We start from the raw sequence: 8,108 nt of genomic DNA on the forward strand, positions 1-8,108 counted from the left end.
AGTGGTGAGCATAGCTGCCTTCCAAGCAGTTGACCCGGGCTTGATTCGCAGATCAAATCTTTAAATTGTTCGAAATGCATTTTCTGGAAATCAGACTCATGCTGAAAGCAAAGCTGACACACTTTTCGTGAAAATCAAAACCCCATCCAGGAAAGGTTCTTGCATCCTAGTTTCTGCAACTGTCTATCGGTGAGGGGATTGAAGCGAGCAGGGCTCCTGGCCCCTCCCCAACAAAGCCCTGACGAAGGCCTGACAAAGGCCTATTCGCCTTGCCCTGACGGGCAAAGGTCCCAGCAGGCCACCGAGCACAGCACCTCAGCCTATTAGAGTGAGGTTTCAGGATCTCTCTCATCCTGTAAACCAACATACTGAGGAAGGTGAAACGTGTGGCTGCGCTCCTCACATGCTGAAGCAGCAGCAGCCCTTTCCCTGAAGCAAAGTTCCTTCATTCCTCCCTCCCATAACCCTTAGCAGGGGATTTATGGTAATTGAGTTGAGTTTCCAAACTGGCCCTTCCACCTTCCTTCCCATATCTGCCAGCTCGAGAAGGCTTGTTTTGTTGCACCTGGGAAGTAAAGTATCTATTTGCGAGAGAGAGAGACAGAGAGAGAGAGACAGAGAGAGAAGGGGAAGGGGTGTTGGCAGTTAGGGTGTGAGCTAGAGAAATGAGGCCTGTCTGCAAAAGGCCATGGGATGGGAGTGCGTGGTTGCAGGTTGTTTGGCTTTGTAAGGCCTACTGCCCGCTTCACTCGAAACTGGGTCTAGGGTTGTCGGTTTGTAGGCTGTAAAAGCCCAGAAAAGCTCTTGTTCTCCAACCAGCAGAGTGGCGCAGCGGAAGCGTGCTGGGCCCATAACCCAGAGGTCGATGGATCCAAACCATCCTCTGCTAAGTTTTTTCAAATTATGTTTTTGTGTCATGGCATTAGGGCACAAAGAGCTGTAAGTGCCTGGATGCAATGTCATTCCTTGAACTTGCTGCCTCGTTCCACTCTTGCGCTAAATAGGAGAGGGTCCCAGCCCAGCCAACAAAATGTACTGTTCAATCAAACCAAACTTAAAACCAAGCTCCTTTTTTAAGGGGTCCCGGGGAAATGTTGGGCTGACCGGCAAGACCTCATGATGCGAACTGCTTCTGCGTCAAACGCAAGCTTTTTTCATTCCCAGCCAATGACTTATTCTTATTTCTAAGGGGCGCTCCATCACATAGCCCAGACAGGCAGGCGTTGGTGGTATAGTGGTGAGCATAGCTGCCTTCCAAGCAGTTGTCGCGGGTTCGATTCCCCGCCAACGCAGATCAAATCTTTAAATTGTTCAAAATGTATTTTTGGGAAATCAGACTCATGCTGAAAGCAAAGCTGACACACTTTTCGCGAAAATCAAAACCCCATCCAGGAAAGGTTCTTGCATCCTAGTTTCTGCAACTGTCTATCGGTGAGGGGATTGAAGCGAGCAGGGCTCCTGGCCCCTCCCCGACAAAGCCCTGACGAAGGCCTGACAAAGGACTATTCGCCTTGCCCTGACGGGCAAAGGTCCCAGCAGGCCACCGAGCACAGCACCTCAGCCTATTAGAGTGAGGTTTCAGGATCTCTCTCATCCTGTAAACCAACATACTGAGGAAGGTGAAACGTGTGGCTGCGCTCCTCACATGCTGAAGCAGCAGCAGCCCTTTCCCTGAAGCAAAGTTCCTTCATTCCTCCCTCCCATAACCCTTAGCAGGGGATTTATGGTAATTGAGTTGAGTTTCCAAACTGGCCCTTCCTTCCTTCCTTCCCATATCTGCCAGCTCGAGAAGGCTTGTTTTGTTGCACCTGGGAAGTAAAGTATCTATTTGCGAGAGAGAGAGAATGAGAGAGAGAGACAGAGAGAGAGAGACAGAGAGAGAAGGGGAAGGGGTGTTGGCAGTTAGGGTGTGAGCTAGAGAAATGAGGCCTGTCTGCAAAAGGCCATGGGATGGGAGTGCGTGGTTGCAGTTTGTTTGGCTTTGTAAGGCCTACTGCCGCTTCACTCGAAACTGGGTCTAGGGTTGTCGGTTTGTAGGCTGTAAAAGCCCAGAAAAGCTCTTGTTCTCCAACCAGCAGAGTGGCGCAGCGGAAGCGTGCTGGGCCCATAACCCAGAGATCGATGGATTGAAACCATCCTCTGCTAAGTTTTTTCAAATTATGTTTTTGTGTCATGGCATTAGGGCACAAAGAGCTGTAAGTGCCTGGATGCAATGTCATTCCTTGAACTTGCTGCCTCGTTCCACTCTTGCGCTAAATAGGAGAGGGTCCCAGCCCAGCCAACAAAATGTACTGTTCAATCAAACCAAACTTAAAACCAAGCTCTTTTTTTAAGGGGTCCCGGGGAAATGTTGGGCTGACCGGCAAGACCTCATGATGCGAACTGCTTCTGCGTCAAATGCAAGCTTTTTTCATTCCCAGCCAATGACTTATTCTTATTTCTAAGGGGCGCTCCATCACATAGCCCAGACAGGCAGGAGTTGGTGGTATAGTGGTGAGCATAGCTGCCTTCCAAGCAGTTAACACAGATCAAATCTTTAAATTGTTCAAAATGCATTTTTGGGAAATCAGACTCATGCTGAAAGCAAAGCTGACACACTTTTCGCGAAAATCAAAACCCCATCCAGGAAAGGTTCTTGCATCCTAGTTTCCGCAACTGTCTATCGGTGAGGGGATTGAAGCGAGCAGGGCTCCTGGCCCCTCCCCGACAAAGCCCTGACGAAGGCCTATTCGCCTTGCCCTGACGGGCAAAGGTCCCAGCAGGCCACCGAGCACATCACTTCAGCCTATTAGAGTGAGGTTTCAGGATCTCTCTCATCCTGTAAACCAACATACTGAGGAAGGTGAAACGTGTGGCTGCGCTCCTCACATGCTGAAGCAGCAGCAGCCCTTTCCCTGAAGCAAAGTTCCTTCATTCCTCCCTCCCATAACCCTTAGCAGGGGATTTATGGTAATTGAGTTGAGTTTCCAAACTGGCCCTTCCTTCCTTCCTTCCTTCCCATATCTGCCAGCTCGAGAAGGCTTGTTTTGTTGCACCTGGGAAGTAAAGTATCTATTTGCGAGAGAGAGAGAATGAGAGAGAGAGACAGAGAGAGAGAGACAGAGAGAGAAGGGGAAGGGGTGTTGGCAGTTAGGGTGTGAGCTAGAGAAATGAGGCCTGTCTGCAAAAGGCCATGGGATGGGAGTGCGTGGTTGCAGGTTGTTTGGCTTTGTAAGGCCTACTGCCCGCTTCACTCGAAACTGGGTCTAGGGTTGTCGTTTTGTAGGCTGTAAAAGCCCCGAAAAGCTCTCGTTCTCCAGCCAGCAGAGTGGCGCAGCGGAAGCGTGCTGGGCCCATAACCCAGAGGTCGATGGATCGAAACCATCCTCTGTTAAGTTTTTTCAAATTATGTTTTTGTGTCATGGCATTAGGGCACAAAGAGCTGTAAGTGCCTGGATGCAATGTCATTCCTTGAACTTGCTGCCTCGTTCCACTCTTGCGCTAAATAGGAGAGGGTCCCAGCCCAGCCAACAAAATGTACTGTTCAATCAAACCAAACTTAAAACCAAGCTCCTTTTTTAAGGGGTCCCGGGGAAATGTTGGGCTGACCGGCAAGACCTCATGATGCAAACTGCTTCTGCGTCAAACGCAAGCTTTTTCATTCCCAGCCAATGACTTATTCTTATTTCTAAGGGGCGCTCCATCACATAGCCCAGACAGGCAGGCGTTGGTGGTATAGTGGTGAGCATAGCTGCCTTCCAAGCAGTGACCCGGGTTTTATTCCCGGCCAACGCAGATCAAATCTTTAAATTGTTCAAAATGCATTTTTTGGAAATCAGACTCATGCTGAAAGCAAAGCTGACACACTTTTCGCGAAAATCAAAACCCCATCCAGGAAAGGTTCTTGCATCCTAGTTTCTGCAACTGTCTATCGGTGAGGGGATTGAAGCGAGCAGGGCTCCTGGCCCCTCCCCGACAAAGCCCTGACGAAGGCCTGACAAAGGCCTATTCGCCTTGCCCTGACGGGCAAAGGTCCCAGCAGGCCACCGAGCACAGCACCTCAGCCTATTAGAGTGAGGTTTCAGGATCTCTCTCATCCTGTAAACCAACATACTGAGGAAGGTGAAACGTGTGGCTGCGCTCCTCACATGCTGAAGCAGCAGCAGCCCTTTCCCTGAAGCAAAGTTCCTTCATTCCTCCCTCCCATAACCCTTAGCAGGGGATTTATGGTAATTGAGTTGAGTTTCCAAACTGGCCCTTCCTTCCTTCCTTCCCATATCTGCCAGCTCGAGAAGGCTTGTTTTGTTGCACCTGGGAAGTAAAGTATCTATTTGCGAGAGAGAGAGAATGAGAGAGAGAGACAGAGAGAGAGAGAGACAGAGAGAGAAGGGGAAGGGGTGTTGGCAGTTAGGGTGTGAGCTAGAGAAATGAGGCCTGTCTGCAAAAGGCCATGGGATGGGAGTGCGTGGTTGCAGGTTGTTTGGCTTTGTAAGGCCTACTGCCCGCTTCACTCGAAACTGGGTCTAGGGTTGTCGGTTTGTAGGCTGTAAAAGCCCAGAAAAGCTCTTGTTCTCCAACCAGCAGAGTGGCGCAGCGGAAGCGTGCTGGGCCCATAACCCAGAGGTCGATGGATCGAAACCATCCTCTGCTAAGTTTTTTCAAATTGTGTTTTTGTGTCATGGCATTAGGGCACAAAGAGCTGTAAGTGCCTGGATGCAATGTCATTCCTTGAACTTGCTGCCTCGTTCCACTCTTGCGCTAAATAGGAGAGGGTCCCAGCCCAGCCAACAAAATGTACTGTTCAATCAAACCAAACTTAAAACCAAGCTCCTTTTTTAAGGGGTCCCGGGGAAATGTTGGGCTGACCGGCAAGACCTCATGATGCGAACTGCTTCTGCGTCAAACGCAAGCTTTTTTCATTCCCAGCCAATGACTTATTCTTATTTCTAAGGGGCGCTCCATCACATAGCCCAGACAGGCAGGCGTTGGTGGTATAGTGGTGAGCATAGCTGCCTTCCAAGCAGTTGACCCGGGCTCGATTCGCAGATCAAATCTTTAAATTGTTCGAAATGCATTTTCTGGAAATCAGACTCATGCTGAAAGCAAAGCTGACACACTTTTCGTGAAAATCAAAACCCCATCCAGGAAAGGTTCTTGCATCCTAGTTTCTGCAACTGTCTATCGGTGAGGGGATTGAAGCGAGCAGGGCTCCTGGCCCCTCCCCAACAAAGCCCTGACGAAGGCCTGACAAAGGCCTATTCGCCTTGCCCTGACGGGCAAAGGTCCCAGCAGGCCACCGAGCACAGCACCTCAGCCTATTAGAGTGAGGTTTCAGGATCTCTATCATCCTGTGAACCAACATACTGAGGAAGGTGAAACGTGTGGCTGCGCTCCTCACATGCTGAAGCAGCAGCAGCCCTTTCCCTGAAGCAAAGTTCCTTCATTCCTCCCTCCCATAACCCTTAGCAGGGGATTTATGGTAATTGAGTTGAGTTTCCAAACTGGCCCTTCCTTCCTTCCCATATCTGCCAGCTCGAGAAGGCTTGTTTTGTTGCACCTGGGAAGTAAAGTATCTATTTGCGAGAGAGAGAGAATGAGAGAGAGAGACAGAGAGAGAGAGACAGAGAGAGAAGGGGAAGGGGTGTTGGCAGTTAGGGTGTGAGCTAGAGAAATGAGGCCTGTCTGCAAAAGGCCATGGGATGGGAGTGCGTGGTTGCAGGTTGTTTGGCTTTGTAAGGCCTACTGCCCGCTTCACTCGAAACTGGGTCTAGGGTTGTCGGTTTGTAGGCTGTAAAAGCCCAGAAAAGCTCTTGTTCTCCAACCAGCAGAGTGGCGCAGCGGAAGCGTGCTGGGCCCATAACCCAGAGGTCGATGGATCGAAACCATCCTCTGCTAAGTTTTTTCAAATTATGTTTTTGTGTCATGGCATTAGGGCACAAAGAGCTGTAAGTGCCTGGATGCAATGTCATTCCTTGAACTTGCTGCCTCGTTCCACTCTTGCGCTAAATAGGAGAGGGTCCCAGCCCAGCCAACAAAATGTACTGTTCAATCAAACCAAACTTAAAACCAAGCTCCTTTTTTAAGGGGTCCCGGGGAAATGTTGGGCTGACCGGCAAGACCTCATGATGCGAACTGCTTCTGCGTCAAACGCAAGCTTTTTTCATTCCCAGCCAATGACTTATTCTTATTTCTAAGGGGCGCTCCATCGCATAGCCCAGACAGGCAGGCGTTGGTGGTATAGTGGTGAGCATAGCTGCCTTCCAAGCAGTTGTCGCGGGTTCGATTCCCCGCCAACGCAGATCAAATCTTTAAATTGTTCAAAATGTATTTTTGGGAAATCAGACTCATGCTGAAAGCAAAGCTGACACACTTTTCGCGAAAATCAAAACCCCATCCAGGAAAGGTTCTTGCATCCTAGTTTCTGCAACTGTCTATCGGTGAGGGGATTGAAGCGAGCAGGGCTCCTGGCCCCTCCCCGACAAAGCCCTGACGAAGGCCTGACAAAGGCCTATTCGCCTTGCCCTGACGGGCAAAGGTCCCAGCAGGCCACCGAGCACAGCACCTCAGCCTATTAGAGTGAGGTTTCAGGATCTCTCTCATCCTGTAAACCAACATACTGAGGAAGGTGAAACGTGTGGCTGCGCTCCTCACATGCTGAAGCAGCAGCAGCCCTTTCCCTGAAGCAAAGTTCCTTCATTCCTCCCTCCCATAACCCTTAGCAGGGGATTTATGGTAATTGAGTTGAGTTTCCAAACTGGCCCTTCCTTCCTTCCTTCCCATATCTGCCAGCTCGAGAAGGCTTGTTTTGTTGCACCTGGGAAGTAAAGTATCTATTTGCGAGTGTTAGGCAGAAACCTGTGCAGTTCCCTTGGGGAACACTGCAAAAGATTTAAGACTACAGGTATAGCAGTAAACCCACTTGGTAGCAGTCTGCACCACCCAGATTTACCTGGTAGCTGTGGCTGAGCAGTCAGACTTCCCTCAAGAAGAGTTAGGCAGTATGTAAAGTATACACAATAGGTACTCAAATACAATAGCACAAGCAAACACTGACCAGAGCTTGGTTTCAAAAGTATATAGTTATTTATTTATAAAACACACATAAGTTGAAATCACTCTAGCAAAAGATAGTAAAAACACTTCAAACACAGTTATATTGAAAGCAGTTCCAACCCTTACTCCTATCTAGACAACTCTAAGTTAACACCACATAATTAAAACAGAGGTGAGCGCTTAACGTTAGATGACACTCTAGTAGGTTCAAGAAAGGGATAAAAAAGAGACAGAAATGGGTTAAACACACCACTCTAAGGTCCAGAACACTTGCAATAGGCTCAAAGAAGCACAAAGTCACAGGTGAGCAAAAGTCACTAGGCAGGGCCCACTCTTAGAGTAGCCGGAGCGAAAAGGTGCCCAAGATCACACTGTTAGGAGGGATTCAGAGTCTTGCAAAGAGTTAGAAAGAGTTTAGAGTGGCTTAAAAAGTTTAGCCAGGGTGTCCCAGGCACTCCCAGGTTCGAAAGCCGGGGGCTAAATCTACCCCGTACAGTCGGTGGCAAGGGAAGCCAGGCAGAACACGGTACCTTAAGTGGAAAGGATCCTCCAGCGGTGGCAGTTGTTCCAGGCAGTGGCAGCAAGGCTCGACGTCGGTCAGGGGAGAAGAAGTTCTCGCTGAAGAGCAGAAGAAGAAGGTCGTTGCACTGCCCGGGAAGAAACCAGCCGCGGAGTCCTCCGGTTAAAGGGTTGTACCGACTTTCGTGGTTGGGGTAAAAAGTGGTGGGGTTCCGGTTGCCGGGGTGCTTGGCACTGGCAAGGCGGCCACGAGATACCTCGAGAAGCGAAAAGAATGCGAAAACTGGTTGTCCCCACCAGTCAAGGGAAGGAGCCACTCCGTTAAGAGTTCTCCTCGGTCGTCGGGAAAAGTGGTGAGACGGTTCAGCAGGGCTCCACCGGGTGGTGTCGTCGAAGCAGGTCGGCTCAGCTCTTCCCTCGTCGGATTCTTGGTCCTGTGGCGACTTCTGAAGTTCCAGTCCCCAAAGCCCTGCTTTTATGCAGCAAACCCCCATTCACCCAGCCTAGCTGTCACTCAAACATGCTAAGTGGTGAGCCGGCCGGCTCACCACTTGGGC

General features: G+C 49.9%; 2 non-coding genes across 2 annotated transcripts; both read left to right on the plus strand.

Moving 5' to 3' along the window:
* The first annotated feature begins 4,558 nt into the window (after positions 1 to 4,558).
* TRNAM-CAU (transfer RNA methionine (anticodon CAU)) lies at positions 4,559 to 4,630 on the plus strand. The gene has a single exon. It is a non-coding gene; the product is annotated as a tRNA-Met (tRNA).
* Positions 4,631 to 5,802: 1,172 nt separating this feature from the next.
* On the plus strand, positions 5,803 to 5,874 carry TRNAM-CAU (transfer RNA methionine (anticodon CAU)). Its single transcript has one exon. It is a non-coding gene; the product is annotated as a tRNA-Met (tRNA).
* Positions 5,875 to 8,108: the final 2,234 nt, after the last annotated feature.

This window comes from Ambystoma mexicanum, chromosome 6q (assembly GCF_040938575.1).
Source record: "Ambystoma mexicanum isolate Mex_15411 chromosome 6q, UKY_AmexF1_1, whole genome shotgun sequence".
NCBI lineage: Eukaryota > Metazoa > Chordata > Amphibia > Caudata > Ambystomatidae > Ambystoma > Ambystoma mexicanum.